Source organism: Bison bison, unplaced genomic scaffold, assembly GCF_000754665.1.
Source record: "Bison bison bison isolate TAMUID 2011002044 unplaced genomic scaffold, Bison_UMD1.0 scf7180017864473, whole genome shotgun sequence".
NCBI classification, from domain to species: domain Eukaryota; kingdom Metazoa; phylum Chordata; class Mammalia; order Artiodactyla; family Bovidae; genus Bison; species Bison bison.
The window spans coordinates 12,834,857-12,856,444 of NW_011495034.1; positions in this window are offsets into that span (position 1 = coordinate 12,834,857).

Below are 21,588 nucleotides of genomic sequence, written 5' to 3' on the forward strand. Positions count from 1 at the left end.
TGCAGCCAAAAATGGAGAAGCTCTACACAGTCAGCAAAAACAAGACCAGGAGCTGACTGTGGCTCAGATAATGAACTCCTTATTGCCAAATTCAGACTTACATTGAAGAATGTTGGGAAAACCACTAGACCATTCTGGTATGACCTAAATCAAATACCTTATGATTATACAGTGGAAGTGACAAATAGATTCAAGGGATTAGATCTGATAGACAAAGTGCCTGAAGAACTATGGACAGAGGTTGGTGACATTTTACAAGAGGCAGGGATCGAGACCATCCCATAGAAAAAGAAATGCAAAAAGGCAACATGGTTGTCTAAGGAGGCCTTACAAATAGCTGTGAAAAGGAGAAGTGAAAGGCAAAGGAGAAAAGGAAGGATATATCCATTTGAATGCAGAGTTCCAAAGAACAACAAGGAGAGATAAGAAAGCCTTCCTCAGTGATCAGTGCAAAGAAATACAGGAAAACAATAGAATGGGAAAGACTAGAGATCTCTTAAAGCACAAAGGCAGCCAGCCATCTGCAAACCAGGAAGAGGTCCTCACCGGAGACCAAGTCTGCCAGCACCTCGATCTTAGATTTTCCAGCCTCTAGTAGTGTGAGAAATAAATGTCTGTTGCTTAAGCCACTTTGTCTATGGCATTCTGTTACAGCAACCCAAGCTGACTAAGACAGCATTTTGCAGCCTTGAAGAAATGAAGAGCCAGTGGAATTTGGTAGAGTTTGAATTCTAAAGGAAAGTTGCAGATACATTAAAAAGCGCAACTAAGAATGGACTGCATGCAAAAAAAGAAAACAGAAACATTGCAGAAGTAACTTGCTAGATAAAGAAGGAACTGCAGACTCTCTGTGGGTAGTTCTGTACATTTCAAAATTAACCTTGGACTGGAAAATAGAACTGATCTGAAAAAGCTACATGACATCGAAGAAGAAGTAATAATAGATCAGATAATGATAACAGAGAATTTTTAATTCATCAGAAGAGATTGAAAAGCAAAGCTAGTAAAAGACAAATCACTGTCTTTTAGCACAAGTCTTTGAAGCCCCCACGAAGACCACAGATAACCTAATACAACTTCTCAAAGTCCTGGAATAAATATAGACCAAGTGACAAAGTAATCAGACCTGGTAGTGGGGTGGGGTGTGAGTGGGCATGGGGTGGGGGGTGGAGGAGCATCATAGAGAAGAAAGTGTTCTTTTAAAATGAAAAGATGGCCAAAGTGAGAAGAAGCAAAAACAAACTAGATGTTAAGGCACAACCAGAAATTATGCAGAAACCAAAAGAAGGAATTCAAGGACAACCTTGCAAAGAATGAAAATGCATGTTTTAAACTTCAAAGAAAGGTAACCAGCTTCAAACTCTGAGAGAATATTTCGTAATCAGAGAGCAAAGGATGCAATCAGGAGATCTAAAAGCAAAAAACAATGTCTTTAGTTGCTCAGAGCAGTTAGCATAATGCTTTAAATAAGAGGAGCATTCAGTTTTAAAAATGTATCCATTTGATATCCTTTTGGTCTTTACTCTGGGAAAAGGAAGATTTCTACTTTCAATTGCCTTTTGAAGGAAATAGATCAAAGATAATATATCAAATAACAGTAATAAACATTAATATTCTATATCTAATTAGGAAATATTAGGAAATAAAGTAGAGATGAAAAATAATCTGTGCTAAGCATTTTTTAAAAGATTTTTTTAATGGGGACCATTTTTAAAGTCTTTACTGAATTTGTTATAATATTATTTCTGTTTTAGGTTTTTTGGCCACAAGGTATGTTAGATCTTAATTCCCCGACCAGGGATGGAACTCACATCCGCAGCATTGGAAGGTGAAGTCTTAACCACTGGATCCCAGGGAAGTCCCTGTGCTAAATTGGTGAAGAAGCTTGAGTGTTTAATCATAGAATCCTTGGCAAGAAGTGAAACTTAGAATCCATAAGATCTTACTCATGGCTGAGGTCTGATGAATTGCCCTGAAAATTCATCTACATGAAAGACTCGAGAGGAGATTTTGGGTTCTAAAGTCAGTGGATTTCATTTCCATACTGATGAATAAGGTCTCTGAACAAATGAGTAAGCATCCAGTGGGGAAAATGGAACCTGTTTTTTGTTAGCAAAATCCTTCCTGGCTAATCAAATGCCTCAGGGCACCTGAAGATATTCTTTTCAAACACTGATCCAATGAAAATGTACAAAGTTCTTTTTTTTTAATTTATTTTATTGAAGTACAGTTAATTTACAACCTTGTATTAATTTCTGTACAGCAAAGTGATTTGGTGATACATATATATACTTTTCCATACTCTTCCATTATGATTCATCATAGGATATTCAATTTATTCCCTGTGCTGTACAGTAGGACCTTGTTTAAAAATGTACAAAGTTCTTAACTGCACATGTTACTAAACTCAGTTCCACATATACAGAGATTTTAATAGACAGATAAGGCTTTTAATCTAGCATAAGCAAGACCCTAAGGCACCAATCTGACCCTTGAAACTTCTATCCATTTGTTCTTTCCTTCACATTTTGATTTCTGCTTTGAACTCCACATCCCAAGTACCTCATCCCTTATCAACAAGGCATCTGAAATAGTTCTAAAATAACACATTGTCACTGTTGGTAAGAGATTCAAAATGATCACCCTTTTAAAATCACAAGCCTGGAAATGAGACTTATGGAATGTCCAAATGAATAAGATGAATAAGAGAAAAATGAATTTCAAATAACTTGTTTTCTATGGGCACAACAATGCTTAAAGAATATCCTTCTGACTTCCAGATTAGGAATATGAAAAATTAAGTAGACTTGTACAGTTTGAGTCATCGATAACTAAATAATCCATTGATTGTCCCCATTCCTTCTGCACATCATTGAGGACAGTTTCAATGCCTGACAACTCTCTTCGTGGTGATCTTGAACCATCCTCCTGCAGTTCAAGAACTCACAGTAATAAAGAATGATTGCACCAGGGAGGGATTCGGAGTCTGAGACTAGCAGATGCAAGCCATTATATATAGCGTGGATAAACAAGATCTTACTGCATAGCGCAGAGAACATATTCACCTCCTGTAACCACAATTGAAAAGAATATGAAAAAGAAAATATATCTGAATCTCTTTGCTGTTCACCAGAAATTAACCCAACATTGTAAATCACTGAAAATAAAGTGTAATCGCTCAATCGTGTCCGACTATTTGAGACCCCATGGACTGTAGCCCACCACACTTCTCTCTCCAGTGGAATTCTCCAGGCAAAAATACTGGAGCGGGTTACCTTTCCCTTCTCCAGTGGATCGTCCCAACCCAGGGATCACACCCAGGTCTCCTGTATTTCGGGCAGATTCTTTACTGTCTGAGCCACCAGGGGATTCAAATCAGCTATGCTTCAACAATTTTTTTTTTAAAAAATAATGATTTCTTTGCATGAAGAAAAATCTCAACACCATATTGGAGGCTCTTTACATATAGTTCATTAGTTTAATTTCACGTATTTACATGGTTTGATTTTGTTGATGGAAAAAATTATACTGCAGTTAAGAAGGACTGCTTTTCCAGTCTGAAATATTATTAATGAAGACACAGAACAGGATTGTTACATTCAGAGCAGGGCCTCCCAAGTTTGACAGCAACAATTAGAGATCTCAGAACTATACATTTCCTCCCCACAACCTGGCTGCCAGGCTGTATATTAAATGAAAACAAGTCAGACTAAACTGTGTCACACAAAAAAACATTTGTCTGCAGGCAGGTACAGAAACAGTCATACAACCTGTTCTTTTAAGCTTAATAAACTTTTCTCTAAAGTACCCCTGGTATGGACTGAATGTGTCCCCACACTGCAAATTCATAGTTGAAGCCCTTAGCCCCAGTGTGAGGATATTTGGAGGTGGGGTTTAGGAGTAATTAGATTTACATGATCCACAGGTGATTTCCATGATGGGATTAGTGCCCTCCTAAAAAGAGAAATGGCACCCCAGTACTCTCGCCTGGAAAATCCCATGGATGGAGGAGCCTGGTGGGCTACAGTCCATGGGGTCGCTAAGAGTCGGACACGACTGAGCGACTTCATTTTCACTTTTCACTTTCATGCATTGGAGAAGGAAATGGAAAACCACTCCAGTATTCTTGCCTGGAGAATCCTAGGGATGGGTGAGCCTGGTGGGCTGCCGTCTATGGGATCGCACAGAGTCGGACACGACTGAAGCGACTTAGCAGCAGCAAAAAGAGAAAGAGACACCATAGCTCTTCCTCTCTCTCTACATCCTATGAGGACACAGCAACAAGGCAGTCACCAAGTTAAGAAGATGGTTCTCACCAGAACCCAGCTCACTCTGGCACCCTGACCTCAGACTGCCTAGCTTCCAGAGCTGTGAGATATAAAGGTCTGTTGTTTGAGACACCAAGTCTGTGGTATTTTGTTATTACAGCCCACGCTAACACAACTCGACTCAGAAAAGCATCATGTAGGAAACTACAAAGCAGATCCAACAATATTTTGAAAACAGGATCAATAAGCCTCTTAGTTCTCCATCGCAGGAGGCACAAATGACCTAAAGGAGCTTGAGAGCTAAGGCATCACTCAGTTTACGTTGCTGTGTTTGCAGGATGTTTTCTGGGTGCTTGATTTCTTTGTTTTTTCGTAAAAGGATAAAGACTGGCTGTACAGTCGTTTTGGCTAACCATACATTTTAAACACTACTCATTTCTTCAGTGAGTAATTATTTATAACTTCCTTTTGGCTAAATAAGAAAACCACTGGTACAGATTTAGATAACAACAGGTAACTAGTTACCTCTGGGATATGGACTCCTAATTAGCATTTTTAAAATGCTAATTAACCAGTCTTTAGTAGATTGTATTAATAAATTATGTACCATATATATATACATAATATAGGCCAAGCTATTTCATTTGTTTACAAGACTACCATTATATTAAAAATATGAAATCACAAATTTCTATATATTTCAATGAATGTTTTCATTTAATAAATAAGTTCTTTGAAATAAAGTATATACAATAGAGGGCTTCTCTGGTAGCTCAGCTGGTAAAGAATCCATTGGCAATGTAGGAGACCCTGGTTCAATTCCTAGGTCAGGAAGATCCCCTGGAGAAGGGATAGGCTACCCACTCCAGTATTCTTGGGCTTCCCTGGTGGCTCAGATGGTAAAGAATCTGCCTGCAATGCAGGAGACCTGGGTTCGATCCCTGGGTTGGGAAGATCCCCTGGAGGAGGGCATGGCAACCCACTCCAGTATTCTTGCCTGGAGAATCCCCAAGGACAGAGGAGCCTGGTGTGCTACAGTCCATGGAGTCACAAAGAGTCGGACACGACTGAGTGACTAAGCAGAGAACAGCACATACACAATAAAACATTAATTCGTAGTCAGTGTAGTCTAGGAACAGGACACAAGAGGAAGCTGGTAATAAATGGCTTCTTCTCAATGCTTCAACTGTGTCTCATGAGAGTTGGACAGCCTGATTTGGAAATGACATCAAAATCTGAAATAGAAGCCCTTCATATGAAGAAAGTTAGGCCTGGTCAAACAACATGACCTGTAACTCAAAACCTAATGTGTAAAATCCTAATGGCTTGGAAGTTTTCCCCAAAGGGTCTGCCTAAATCAGGGTCACTGTGCTTTCAATCCCCTCTTCCTGCCTCCCACCTGAAGCCACTCCTGGCACTGCTCTAGGCTCAACTGTCAGGTATGTGCCTGACCACACATGTAATCTGACCCAGGATGGCATCTCTCATGTACATAAATGTCAGTTCAGTTCAGTCACTCAATCGCATCTGACTCTTTGCAACCCCATGGACTGCAGCGCGCCAGCCTTCCCTGTCCATCACCAACTCCCAGAGCTTGCTCAAACTCAAGGCCATCGAGTCAGTGATGTCATCCAACCATCTCATCCTCTGTCATCCCCTTCTCCTCCCACCTTCACTCTTTCCCAGCATCAGGGTCTTTTCCAGCGAGTTAGTTTTTCACATCAGGTGGCCAAGGTATTGGAGCTTCAGCTTCAGCATGAGTCCTTCTAATGAATATTCAGGACTGATCTCCTTTAGGATTCACTGGTTTGATCTCCTTGTAGTACATAAATGTAGTCCTCTTTTTACCATTTTATTAACTAGATAAATGGTACATTCACTGCATTCAGGGCCAATCTGAAGATACCAGGTAATAATGAAAAATTCACCAAAATTGGATGAATATTTTTCAGTTAATTCACAAGTGGAATGAGGTGGACATATTTTAATTACTGACCCTTTTTAATATCTGTAGTGAGTTGTTAATGAGTTGCCAACAACTAATCTCAAGTGAGGAAAACTCTTTAGGATTTGCTGTAACTAAGATGAAAGTAAATCACATTGACGTGCTAAGGAATAAATCTTTCTCACTTTTATAATTATCTCAACACATATGCCATTACTCTGTTAGTAATTAAACTGCAATGTTAGGGAATCATCTAAAAATGCAAGTAAATCCTCAGCAATGACCTGGAACTCTACTTATTAATAAAACAATATCAGACACCAAATCTTACAGCAACAATAGTATTTACATGGGGTCTATTACCACAAATGTTCATTGGACTGTACCTACACACAGGTGATAAGAAATGAACAAGAAGCATGGAGGAAAGAGAAAATGAAACAGAGAAATAACACAAGTGACTTTTCAGTTATCCTTCAAAGTAAAGAGAATCTTCCTTATTCTCTAAACCTGCTTCTACCCTCCTGCACTTAATGCTCATTATGAAGCTCTAGGTTTGGTCCCCCTGGTCTTTATGAAGAGTTTACCCTTTCCTGGTGGCTCAGATGGTAAAGAATCTGCCTGCAATGTGAGGAGATCCAGGTTTGATCCTGGGGTTAGGAAGATATCTTGGAGAAGGGAATGGCTACCCACTGCAGTATTCTTGCTGGGGAAATCCCATGGACCGAGGAGCCTGGTGGACTACAGTCTGTGGGGTCTCAAAGAGTTGGACACTACTGAGAGATTAACACTTTTAATGGAAAAGTAACATGTTCCTACTTCATAAGGCCTTGGGTTTCTTCTACTATGTCTGATGTCTTGCAGATGCACAGTCTAATTCAGAAGCTTAACTGGACTGACTTAAATCCTACCCAGGCTTACAGAGCAAATTTCCTCTGGTCACTGTCTGTCAGAGGGTTCAACCGTTGGGACTAGCAACATTCCTATATGACTTAACTCTGCCTTAAGGGGTGCATTAGAACCCTTAGCAATTAATTCACCAACTAGCTCCATTTCTGGTTGAAACATGCCCAGAAAATTTATAGGGACTTATTACCCAAAACAGGCTAAATATATTATATTTTATGCCAGGTAGGTCTGCTACTCGATTCAGCTTTAGTTATGCTATGTTAAATTGGGTGAGACCTGAAACTCCAGTACTTTGGCCACTTCATGCGAAGAGTTGACTCATTGGAAAAGACTCTGATGCTGGGAGGGATTGGGGGCAGGAGGAGAAGGGGACGACAGAGGATGAGATGGCTGGATGGCATCACCAACTTGATGGACGTGAGTCTGAGTGAACTCCGGGAGTTGGTGATGGACAGGAAGGCCTGGCGTGCTGTGATTCATGGGGTCGCAAAGAGTCAGACACGACTGAGCGACTGAACTGAACTGAACGGTTGGGTAGATTACTTGGGGTCTCTCCTATTTAGACTATGTATGATGGGTAAGAGCTTTGTATATGGGTTTTACTATTCAATATGTATGAGATTTTAAAAGTTTTATAAAACACTTTTCCTTGAATTAACATTAAAGGAAACACATATTCTCATGTATTCCCTTGTGTGCAGGAGTCCATTGCATTTCTATGAAATTAACACCATAGAGGCACTGAATGCTCAGTCACTAGTATACTGTACTCTCCCACCACATCGATAACTGTGGACATGTTGCTCCTTCCAATAAGTGCATGGCGAATGAGAAAGAAACTGCCAGAAAATTAACCTTATAGGGTGGCTCAGTCATTCCACATTAAAGCTGGTTGAAGCACTTTCAGACATAAACCTATCCAGGCAAAACCTCCTTCAGAGGTTTCCAGTGAAGTAACAGCAGTCTTGGGAATACAGAACTAACTAAAGGCACTCAATCTAGGTCTCTGTTTCAAAGGCCCATATGAGAAACAACTTGAACAAGTCATTAACTTCAGTTAGATTTTTTAAACTCAAATTTGTCAGAGATAAATATACATAGGAAGACCAAACTATGCACCCCCTAGTTAATTGATGTGTGTATCTGTGTGTCCATGTTGAAGGTAATATCGTCTGTATTCATAATAATTTAATCATATATCATAGTGATATCTCGGAGAAGGTGATGGCACCCCACTCCAGTACTCTTGCCTGAAAAATCCCATGGACGGCTGAGCCTGGTGGGCTGCAGTCCATGGGGTTGCTAAGAGTCGGACACGACTGAGCGACTTCCCTTTCACTTTTCACTTTCACGCATTGGAGAGGGAAATGGCAACCCACTCCAGTGTTCTTGCCTGGAGAATCCCAGGGACGGGGGAGCCTGGTGGGCTGCCATCTATGGGGTTGCACAGAGTTGGACACGACTGAAGCGACTTAGCAGCAGCAGCAGCAGCAGCAGCAGCATAGTGATATCTCAGTCATTACCCTGGTTTCAAACAGACAAGCAAACTGGAACAGAGGACGAAAAAAAAAAAAAAAGTCTTTGACCTTTTTGTTCATATATGGCTATTAGTTAACTCAATTGCATGTGGTGCAAATGGATGTTGGTTTTAAATGCTAAGTGTGTAGATCATAGTTAAAAACAAGTGACATGACTCATTGATATAGAAATTAAATGTCAAATTCTCTTCAAATTTCCTGTTTAAAATTCTGTTCTGAATACTTGGAAGCAGCTAGACAGATTCCAAACCTCAGACATCTCACTTTTCAAAAGATGAAAAAAAATTTAGGTTTGTATTCCCTCCTCCTTTATAAACATACATATTGAAGTTATGGGCAAGGAACCGAAAAAGATTTCCTATTAGCTGACACTGGAATTCACAGACTATGAGAATCAACACGACAGACCAGAAATCTTATTCAAATGATGTTAAACATTCACTTTCGAATGCAGTATCCTGAATGTAAATGGCATGCGCCAGTTCCACTAGATTTCCTCAGGGACAGCGCCTCCTGCTGGTGTGCAGATGAAAGCAAAATTCAGCCCTGGCGCGAGGAGGAGCATATAATTTTAAATGCTGTTTTAAGAGGAAGTGCTACTTATTTTAAAATATAACAGCATTTTCAAGACTTGTTAGGGAGTTATGCCAGTGTTTGCACTACAAGCTGTGCATAAGTACATCCTACGTTTTCCTAGAGAGAAAGGAAATCTGCTGAACTATCTATAGAATGATAATGAACGTGCCCCTTGTGGACGGCAGAGCACAGACCAACCTTTCCTGATTCAACCAGGGAGAAATTCACTTCACTTACTTTTTGGCTTACTGGAATGGTCATCCTTGAGACCCTTCTGCTTGCTTATGTAATAGGCAACCTGAGTGCTGGACCCATAGAGCCAATATTTATAAAGCATTTCTCATGGTGTCTGGCACGGTTGTATGTGTTTGTTATGTGTTAATCAATTTAATTCTCATAAGAACTTTATGAGGTAGATTCTACTATTATTGCCATGTTATAGGTAAGGAAACAGTGAAAGTTGGTCAGTCGTGTCCAACTCTTCGTGACCCCATGCAATAGTCCATGGAATTCTCCAGGCCAGAATACTGGAGTGGGTAGCCTTTCCCTTCTCCAGAGGATCTTCCCAACCCAAGGACCAAACCCAGGTCTCCCACATTGCAGGCAGATTCTTTACCAGCTGAGCCATCAGAGAAGCCCAATAGGCAGAGAGAACGTAAGTAAATTGTGGTGTGCTGTGCTTAGTCGCTCAGTCGTGTACGACTCTTTGTGACTCCATGGACTGTAGCATGCCAGGCCCCTCTGTCCATAGGGATTCTCAAGGTGAGGAGAATGGAGTGGGTCACCATGCCCTCCTCCAGGTGACCTTACTTGCCTAAGGTCAAACAGCGGAGTGTAGGGTGCAAACACGTGTGATCTGGATCCAGTCTCTACTCTTACCCATTACCCTGTTCTTGTGGATTCATACAGCAACTTTTGCTTTCTCAGTCCTGCCTCTGCAAATCTGTTATCAGCTCCCTTCTATGCATAATCCATGCCCCACCTCCTCCTTGAATGAAATCCCAGGCAGGTCTCACAGCCTTTCTCCTAGAGAAGAAAAGGTTTCCAGTAACTTCAAAGCAAAAGAACAGTCACCATTAAGTAAATAATAGATGACGTACAATGTATTATTAGCTTTTAATGCTCTAAACAAGCATCTTCTGGCATCTAGCACCTGCCAGCTAGTGGCTGTCACAGGCATCGTGCTGGTGGGGAGAGAGGCTTGGCAGGCTTCTCACCCCTTCTAGCTAGCTGTGGGCATTTGGAAGAGAAAGGAAAGTAAATAAGAGAAGGCTGGAGGGGGGCACCCTCCAACAGTGAGCTAGCATTAGCTCCCCAGAACATGCTGATGTTTAAAGCCAACCTGGCCTCAGGAACAGACCTCAGTGAGCTCCTGGGGAACCCCCATTACCGGGTTGGCACCTGCAGTTCCCGGCGTGGGGTATGCTTTCCTATTAGCGTCTTAAAACTCCCCTCTGGTTCTGACTTACAGTAATATACTACGCTTTGCTATGCTATGTCCCTTCAGTAGTGTCCAGCCCTTTGTGACTCCATGAATTGTAGCCCACCAGCTCCCCTGTCTATGAGACTCTTCAAGCAAGAATACTGGAGTGGGTTGCCATGCTCTTCTCCAGAAGGTTTTCCCAATCCAGGGATCAAACCCATGTCTCATTATGTCTCCTGCATTGGAAGGTAAGTTCTTTACCACTAGTTCCACCTGGGAAGCCCTCTCTCGGTGATCCACCTGCATAATTTTTCTGTTTTAATCTCCCCTCCTGGCACCCCTCTTGTGCCAAGTGCTGTCTGAAGACTCCAGGTCAGTTCTCTCTCGAGCCCATCATGGAAAGTGTCCCTCTTTGTCCCGTTACTGGTGGGATTGCTGTTTCCTAAACCGCAGCCTTCTGCTCTGTGGCCCCAGGCTGATTTCCAGCCTCCCTTTGGCTGGAGATGTGACCCAGCCCTTTGGGTGGTCCCTGGAAGCCACTGTCACTTTACTTGAAGGTAGGGGGGTGGTAATCTCCCTCTTTACACCCCATATTAACCATTTTTCTCAAGACAATGTTCCAATCTCCAAACTTTAGCCTCTTGATGAGAGCTGCTTACCTGTGGTCAGCTTCACCATGTATGAGTCTTAATTTGCTTAATTAAGGTGAACATGCTTCTGTTCTATCAGCTCCAGTTATACTTAAGAATATGGAATGTGGAAGGCAAGAATCTATTTCCCTTTTTATCCTGAAAGGTACCGAATATGCTCTGTTGGTTCTAAGGGGATCAATAAGTTTTGTGAGATATGGAGGTCTCTGTACAGTCAGATAGCCATTTCCAGAAACTATGGAGGACAAAGAGAATCCACCCAAACTGCTGGAAAGCATTAAGCTATTTCCTACCATGGTGAGTTGCTAGCACCATCACCGCTGGCACACCTCCATCTGTACTTCTCTTCCTCTTTCCTGCTGTACTAGAGAGAAACTCGCAAATCTCATACACTATTTGAGTGGAAGTAGATGAAGAATCGGAGAAGGCAATGGCACCCCACTCCAGTACTCTTGCCTGGAAAATCCCATGGACGGAGGAGCCTGGTAGGCTACAGTCCATGGGATCGCTAAGAGTCGGACACGACTGAGCGACTTCATTTTCATTTTTCACTTTCATGCACTGGAGAAGGAAATGGCAACCCACTCCAGTGTTCTTGCCTGGAGAATCCCAGGGACAGGGGGAGCCTGGTAGGCTACCGTCTATGGGGTCACACAGAGTCGGACACGACTGAAGTGACTTAGCATAGCATAGATGAAGAATAGGGCTTCCCTGGTGGCTCAGACACTAAGGAGTCTGCCTGGAATGCAGGAGACCCAGGTTTGATCCCTGGGTCAGGAAGATCCCCTGGAGAAGGGAATGGCAACCCACTCCAGTGCTCTTGCCTGGGATATCCCATGGACAGAGGAGCCTGGAGGGCTACAGTCCATGGGGTCGTAAAGAGTCAGACACAATAGAGCGACTAAGACTTTCACTTTCACTTTTCAGATGAAGAATATATCACTAAGAGGGGAGAGCAACTGCTAAATACAGAGCATCCTGTGTTATCAAAATAATTTTTATCCTATTTCAATACTATGTTTATAGAAACTGGCTTCACAATATAACCAAATGACTTATCACCTGTACTTAACTGAAGACAGATTGACACTAAGTAAAAGATCCAGGCAGTTCTGAGAGTGACTTCTAAGAGAGCTGTGTTTTTGAGCATTTTCAGAAAAAAGAGAAAAGATCATGCCAGGGCAGCATCAAAGCCAGCTAGAGCTCTGACTTCATTATAAGGCCAGCTCCAAACCTGAGAGCCAGATGGGGATCGAGGAGAATACTGAGAAAACAGCCTCAGGTACCTACTTCCCTGGGTCAAGAAGAGTCATAAACTTTACTTTTCCATATGTTTGGTTGAGGCACCCAAGCTGTGAGTACGGAAACAAGTAAAGCGTCAACTCTTCATTTTGAGCTATTTATGGAAAACCAAAGGGGTAGCTAATGCTGAGTGAGCAGGTGGATTTTAGTAAAATATTTCCCTGGCTGCTTTAACTTATGCAAAATCCAAACTGAAGAAAGCAACATAATGCTAATTAAAGCTGTAGCTCAGAGTTTGCCAAAACTGCTGGCTTTGATGAATGATCCTTTCAAAGACTCCCAAGCTCATAGACGATCTACCAGCCAGCATTTACCTCATTCAAAGACTCCCTAATCAAAGAGCCTTATTAAGTCACTAAGGGACAAATCCTAATTTATTTTAAAAGAATAGCAACAACAATTACTATTTAACATTTACTTTTGAAGACTCAAAATATTCTAGACACTCACACAAAATCTTTCAAAGGTGTAGAACCACTCCAGACTTTCTCTTTGAGTCACTTTTGAAGAAAATCCTGGTAACCTCTGCTTCCATCTGCTGATTTTGTGAAAGGAACAGCTGGTCTCTATAAAGGTATTCAAGGCATTTGATCTAGTCATTGAAGACCAAACGATTGAGGAATCCAGGTAAACAGAACTACTGGGGATTTTCAGATCAAGAGGGGGAAAAAAAGACAATATGAGGCTATTTATTCTGAAGCTTAGTGTATGCTCTGGCTACATTTAGTCCACCGGCCAAGTGTGGGAAACATCACAAGTGTTCCCCACAAGCAAGCCTGTCCCACTTTCTCCGCAGGTGGGTGGGGTCAAGTGACTAGTTCTAGCCAGTGAAATGTGAGCAGAAACCATCTGTGCCATTTCTGGGCTGAGGTGGTAGAAAGCCCACTGGTGTTTCTCCTGTCTTGTCTGTCTGCTCCTGCAGCACCAGAGGAGTTGTGTGGTCCAGATGATGCAACCACAATATGACTGAGTTCCTGTCCACTCAGATCCTTTTTCCCCCTGATTCTGGATTCCCTTCTCTCACCTGCATGTAACCATAATCTTGAATTTGGTAATGTCCTCCACACCTGTTTTTATAAGTTTACACCATTTATATTTGTCCATAAACACATCATAATGTTTTGCATGGATTTAAACTTTAAACAAATGGAATCTTATTGTATAGGTTTATCAATATGTGTGTTGCTTTTCAATTAATATTATGTGTTTGACATTTCCCATGCTGTTACATGTAATTCTTTTAAGACTGAGTTAACACACCCAATTTACTTATCTATTTTCCTCCTACTCATTTGAATAGTTTTTGCTGTAATAAACAACACTGCAATAATATTATATAGGCCCCCTGAGAACATGTACAAGAGTTTTCTTAAGAATTTGCACTTCAAAATGCAGTCATCAGATTGAAGTATTTGAATGACTGTTTAGATATTAGCATCATTAGTTTACTTTTAGTTCTACTTTAGATATTGACAAATAAAAATGCCTAACACGTATAAAGTATTAATGCTGGAGAAGGAACTATTTAAAGCTTTTCATTTAATCTTCACAAAAACTCAGTGAGGTCCCTTAGAACAGGGCTGGACTGCAAAGGTCCTGGAAAAGAGTTCTTATTTCTCCAAAGATTTGCAGAATTTGCTATATTAAGCATTTCCATTTTTGCCAGTCTTAGGTGTTTAAGATATTATTTGACTATTGTTTGTTTTTTTTTTTCAAGTCCCTCACTAGAAATTGAGTGGTTTTTCATATGTTCACTGGCCAGTCAGGTGTTTTCTTTGGCCAGTGATTGGCTATTCACACATTTCTTTTGCCCATTTTTATGTTGGGTTGTTGCCTTTTGCTTATTGATTCATTGGTGCTTTGTATGTATCCTAGAATGAATTCTTTGCCAAATATATTTATCTCAAAGATCTTTCCAGTCTGTAGATTGTAATTGAGCCCTTTAAAACCTCTTATGATGAAAAAGCTTTACAATGCTAATATAATTAAATTTATCAGCCTTTTTTGTGTGTTTTTCAAGTCTTTTGTTCAGTCGCTAAGTCATGTCGGACTCTTTGTGACCCCTTGGACTGCAGCATTTCAGGCTTCCATGTCCTTCTCTATCTCCTAGAGTTTGCTCAGACTTAAGTCCACTGAGTAGGTGATGCCATCCAACCATCTCATTCTCTGTCAGCCTCTTCTCCTCCTGCCTTCAATCATGTTTTTGCATTTACAAGACCCTCCCCTATACAGAGATTATAAAGATATTTATCTATTTTCTCTTCTAATAGTTTTAAAATTCTGTCCTCCACATTTGTCTAATCTTCCTGGAATTTATCTTTGACTTTATCTAGCGTTATTATATTATACAGACATTATTTAATAAGACCCATCCTTTCTCTGCTGATTTATGATGGTATCCCTGTCATGTATCAAGTGCTCATATTAGTGTGGGCTTTTGCTGAGCTCTATTTTCTACCTATCTGTTCCATTAATCTTTTTGTTTATCTCTGGAAAAAAGCACCACCTTGTGTTCCCTAGCTTTATACTTTGCCCTTATATCTGAATGGCAAGCCTCTCCTTCTTGCTTTCTTGAAAATTGTCTTAGCTTCTCTTGCCCCTTTATACAAAAGGCCTCAGCCTTTTTCATATGAATTTCAGGATCAGTTTGTCAAGTTTCATTAAAAACTCTATTGGGATTTTATTGGAATGTTATTGAGTTTGTAAGTTCTTTCAGGAAAGAAATAACATAAACTGCAATATCAAGTCTTTCCATCTATTAACAGTATATACCTCTATCCGTTCCGTTTTTTCCTTAGGTCCTTCAGTAATGTATTTTAATATTCTCCATGGATAAATTGCACATATTTTTCTGTTGCTCTTAGAATGAAATTTTTTTCCTACTTCTACTCTTATTTGCTTATTGCTGATATGGCAATATAAATTACTTTTGTATGTTAATCTTTTACATAGCAAATTTGCTGAACTATTTTATTATATCTAATAATTTGTCTTTAAAGTCATTTGGATTTTTAAATTTATAATAGAGTACAATTTATACGGTAGCACCAGTGGTTAAAAAAAAAAATCGACCTGCCAGTGCAGGAGATATGAGATGAGAGTTTGAGCCCTTGGCTGGTAAGACCCACTGAAGTAGGCAACCCACCCCAGTATTCTTGCCTGGAAATTCCATGGATAGAGGAGCCTGGTGGGTTACGGTCCATGCGGTCACAAAGGGTTGGATACGACTGAGTGACTGAGCATGCACATGCTCAATTCATATAGAAAATGTCTTTTTCTCATGCTTATACTCTGTCTTTTATGTCTTATAACATTGGCTGGAACTTGCAATAAAGTCTTAGGCTCACAAAGAGAGAGGGACAACCTCAAAGTTACCCAGTTAGATAATGCAAGCTAACCCAATGTTGAATACCCAAGTCATGTTTCCTTGTCACTCTTTAAGCTTTTTTTTCTGAAGGAGATTTTTCCCTTGGTCTTCTGTTAGATTATTAGATCAGTTTTAGATGACTTTACACAATTTTTAATTAGGTAAGGGGGGAAGACGCAATCACACAAACATGAAAACGAGATTGATTATGAAGTAGTAAACTTAAGATAGTACTTTTTTACTTTTAAGTAGTCATGGGAAAGCTTCATTACATGCTTCAAGTTACATCACTTAGCAACAGCTCTTTCAGAAATTTCAGTTATCAGCATGATCACTAAAAAGAGAATAAGCTGCAAAACAAATCTAAAAAATGAGATACAATTGCAGCTAGAAATAAATGAGTAAATATCTAATTGTGTTTCAAAATATGGAATGGTCCTTTCCGAATCTATCATTTTTGAGGCATTGCAATGCTAATTCTTCCCAGCATGGGTCATTTGCTTTCATTTTCTCCATTCATATACAGCATTATATATGGAGACAGTGGCTTTAACGTTGCGGTCTTCACTTTCCAAATTTGGGGACCGACCCCTTTTCCTTGACTTGAAAAACAGCAGGGGAGTCCAGTGTTTTGACGAGGGGAGGCCAGTGCTTCCCTCCCGGGGAGCTGCTTTTGGAATAATGCTGGCATACCATTAGTATTCAACACTGGAATGAAGAGAGCAAGATTGCATGTCTTAATCTTCCGTGGATGCAGCCTGGGGTGCATTTTGGAAGAAAGAGAAAAAAGAAAGCCAGCTGGGTTTGCTTTTGTTACCATTTTAGTGGCCACTTTCTAGGAGGGTCACCACCTTTGGTTCCAAGGCACAAAGAGGAACAAGAACTCTCCCTGCCTCCCATGAGCTACAGGTTTAATGAAGGAGTCAGTTCCTGAAACTCTCCCTACTAGGTTCAAGTGGTAACCTACCAGGCTCCGTGGTCCATGGGATTTTCCAGGCAAGAACACTGGAGTGGGCTGCCATTTCCTTCTCCAGGGGATCTTCCCAACCCAGGGATTGAACCCAGGTCTCCTGCATTGCAGACAGACGTTTTACCATCTGAGCCACTAGGGAAGGCCTCAAGCGTTCTAGTGGATACATATCCAAAGTACCACAGAAACAAAGAGGAGGCATCACCCAACTCAACATGTTCTCTCCAAGAAGACTGGGCTACACGAGAAACAAACCCTCAATAAACTGGATAAAGAATCCTGCAATAAGCAAGTAACTTCTACAAATACAAACCACTGGTGCCCTTGCTATATAAAAACTCTTCCATGTAAAAGATTAACTTTGCCTATCGACAATAAGCAAAGGACATGATCAAGCAATTAACAAAGTATGAAATACAAGTGGTCAATAAACCAAGGAAAAGGTGTTCAGCCTCACTAGTCATTAGTTAAATACAGAACAAAACATCAATGATGTTATCTTGCAGATTGACAAGTATTCAAATGATTGTTACTTGGCAATAACAAGGATATTGGGAAGAGGGTCCTGGTATATAAGGATGCAAATCAATATAAGAGAAATCTGCTGATGTGCAGTAAAATTTTTAAGTACTTTGAATGCAGTCATTCCACTTCTTAGAATATATCCTCAGAAAAATAATCAGATAAGTACATAAGGATGTAGGTACATAGAATGTCCCCTATAGATTTCTTTGCAACAGTTTTTAAAAAGTTTTAAAATTCTTCCTTTTTGGTTAAATAAAGTATGGTATATGTACCCATTGGACAGTTAGGCATCTGTTTTAAAAAATGAAGTATGTAACTTTTAACTTGGAAAGATGTTCAAGATATATATTTTAAGTGACAAAAGCAGTTTATAAACAGTATGTTGAGTGAGATCCCATTTATACAAATATATTATGTATGCATAAGAAATGGGAAGTCTGTGCACAAAATAGTAGCTGTGGTCTGTAGGAGGCTAAGCTGATGGGAAACTTCCACACTATACATTTGAACATCTGAATGTGGAGTTTGAATTTGTGTCATGGAGCATATGTTACTTTTATACTCAAAACGAACACGATAGATCTCTTAAAAGGAGAGAAGATGGCTTTACAAGTTTACAGGATGTTATTGCAATGGTATTTTGTATAAATTGTTTTTTAATTCATTTATTTTTAATTGAAGGATAATTGCTTTACAATATTGGTTTGATTTCTGCCATCCATCAACATGAATTAACAATAGATATACCTTATTATTATATGTGAAACAGATTGCCAGTCCAGGTTCGATGCATGAGACAGGGTGCTTAGGGCTGGTGCACTGGGATGACCCTGTGGGATGGGATGGGGAGGGAGGTGGGAGGGGGGGTTTAGGATGGGGAACACATGTACACCCATGGCTGATTCATGTCAATGTACGGCAAAACCACTACAGTATTGTAAAGTAATTAGCCTCCAATTAAAATAAATAAATCAATTAAAAAAAATAATGAATATACTTAAGTCCCATCCGTCTTGAACCTCCCTCCCACCCCATCCCACCCCTCTAGGTTGTTACAGAGCCCCAGTTGGGGTTCCCTGAGTCACACAGCAACTTTCCACTGCTATCTATTTTACATATGGTAGTGTATATGCTTCCATGCTATATTCTCCATTCATTTGTGTAAATATTTTATTTTATGGAATATCATTAGTTTATAACTTTTTCTAAAACTTCTTATTAAAAATGTACATCCAGTTAGGTTATTTGAGCAAAAATTCCAGCAGCTTCACTGCCCATTCTTTACTCTAAAATATGACAAGGCTATCAACATACAATAAGGTTTTTAGAGTGGTTAAATACAGGTAACCAGCGTCTTCCTCCAGGAAGCCTGCTTCTTTTTCTCCCAAAATATATAGTTTAAGGTTCCTGGTGAATTTATGTAATTCTACAAAATATTTTCATTGAAGAAGTATGGCTCCATGTGTGGGTGGTAACTTGTAAGCTTACACTGTTAATCAGTCTGTATTTGAGATTTTTTTTCTTCCCACTTCAAGTAATTAGCCATTAGGACTAGCAAAACAGTTTTTGTGTCAAATGTGCAGCAGATTTCAAGAATTCAAAAAAAAAAAAACAAAACAGGATGGCAAAGAAGCACTGTAAAGAGCTGATATAAAGAAAAAATATATAACCATCATTAATATATCATTTGGATTTTTTGTGACACTGTTTGGTTTTCAGGTTTGTTTGGGTAGAACCAGTTATTGAGGTTATGGCAGCAAGCATGACCCTGTCTGCCAGCAACTAAAAATAACTGAAGACTCTCAGTATGGGAATCTCTGTTGTCCCTACACAATTGTGTGAATAAACTTGTTACCTGGAGATGCGCCAGGATCAAGAGCAGTCACGTTCTGCTCCATCTGCTTCCAAAGAGACAGAAATATCTATCAATGGAGTCAGACTCCTTTGCCATTTATTATAAAACACAGACCAGTACAAAGAGTAAAATTAGGAAAATTTGAGATCAACACTTAACCAGAAATTATCAACTAGATCTTGTACTAAATTATCTTCTGACTAGACCATCAAATTGCACCCAGACAGAATCAGGATCAAAACAGTATAACAAATTAGCCTCTTAATTATTATCTCACTTAGCAAAAATTCTGAAGGTAGTCACTTTCAGGGTGGGGTCAGTGGATCAATGATATAAGAGCTCTCCATGTTCATTTCTGGGATTCTCTTGACCTCATGATTGCAACATGGCTGCAACATCTCCAAGCATCACAACTCTACATGAAAAGTTCTAAAGCAGGAAGGATGGGGTGACTCTCCTGCAGAAGAAAGGAAGATCTTTCCTAGAAGCCCCCACCTGACTTCTCATGCCATTGGCTAGACCCCTAAACCAATTGTTGGCAAAGGGGAAAAACAGGATTGCTCTAATTGACTTACTTCATTCATGCCTCATGATTCATCACAAGTGATAGTCCAAATAAAATTGTATTCTGTAAGCAAGGAGAAGAGGAAACAACTATTGAGTAGGCCATCAGCAGTGTGTGACATGGAAAACGAAGTTCCCACACAATGGGCCAGGCAGCCCTTTGACCATTCTGGTGTTCAAATTTTTCTTTACAGAATCTCTCCTAAGAACGATCCCTGGGAGTTATAGCCTCAGAAACAGCACTAGTTTTATGGAGACTTTCCTAGATAATTGTCCCCAAAGTCAAAATGTGCACTCTGTTGAAAAAAGTGGAACATATTCATCAGCAATCTTTTATAGTCTTCCATAACCACATTTGCCTTTTGGGAAAAATCTATGGATGAAACATACCCAGAGTACACTTAGGTTCCTTCATGCTCTTTCCTGAATGACCAATCGCCACTGTGGCTGGTGGAAATAAATGGACATTTTCTCCTCTAGTCCTGAATGCAGACCTCTGGGCTTGTATCTCAGGTGGAAAAGGCACAACATTCAATGACACAGCCTCGCCCTGGCCCTAGCCCTGGCCCAGGCGATCTTGCCAAAGTTTAGTGGACTTGGTTAAATCACGAATTTACACATCCATGTTTTTAAAAGGTATACGTACAAGTAAAACCATTTTGAAAAATTAGGAACATATTAGCTATTTTTGAGGGAGTTTGAAGGGGGTTCAGGATTGGGAGACACATGTATGTGTCTGATTCATGTTGATATATGGGCAAAAACCATCACAATATTGTAAAGTAATTATCCTCCAATTAAAATTAATTATTAATTTAAAAAATAATAGCTATTTTTAAAAAATTTAATACTTACTTACCATATGCCAGTCACCAGGCTGTGTTTTACCAATATACATAGGTTATCTCGCCTAATCCTGTACAAGAATCTTCTAAAGCTGTTGCTGACATTTTACCCACACTCCAACAAGAAAACTGAGAACTACAAGCCATGTATGGAGGAGCTGGATTCACTCAGATGTGTCTAACTAAAACTTGTGTGCATATCTGTCATACTTCCTTTTACTGCCAATGTGTGCAAAATTAAGAAATCACCTCCAAACGACTCTTGTAACTGATCATTGTAATCACAAATACCCAACAAAGTGAAGCCCATAAACCCCCAGACCTGTCTGCCCTGTATCCTCACCAGCAGTTAGCAGACACTCTCAGGTTCTGGATTTCTGGTCACCGGAATGTATGTGTGGCTCCTCAGTCTGATGCTCGGCCAGTGAGATGGGTGCACAGATATTTTAGAGACGGAGCATTAGAAAGATGACCAAGTTTTTGAATCCCAGAATCCTGTCATTTCAGTCAGGGTTGGTTTAGTTGCAGAGAATAGAAATCACTGTAAGCAGAAAGTTTAGGCGTAGAAACTTTGGTATCTCCTGAATAACTGAGAACTGCTGGAGGAGAATCTTTAGATGGAGGCTTCAAGAATGTTTCCTAGAACAGCTCAGCAGAACTGTCTGCTGGGGGACGGCATTCTCTGCCATAGTTGGAAGTAAAGAGTACCAGTCAGGTTCAGTTGACGGAAAGAACCTCAGATTTCTCTTGACATTTCAGACAGAGGAAATTTAATACAGGTTTTGGTTACAACAGTGTTGGAAGGACTGGCAAGACAAAAGAAGGCTATGTGTGTGCATGCATGAGTGTGT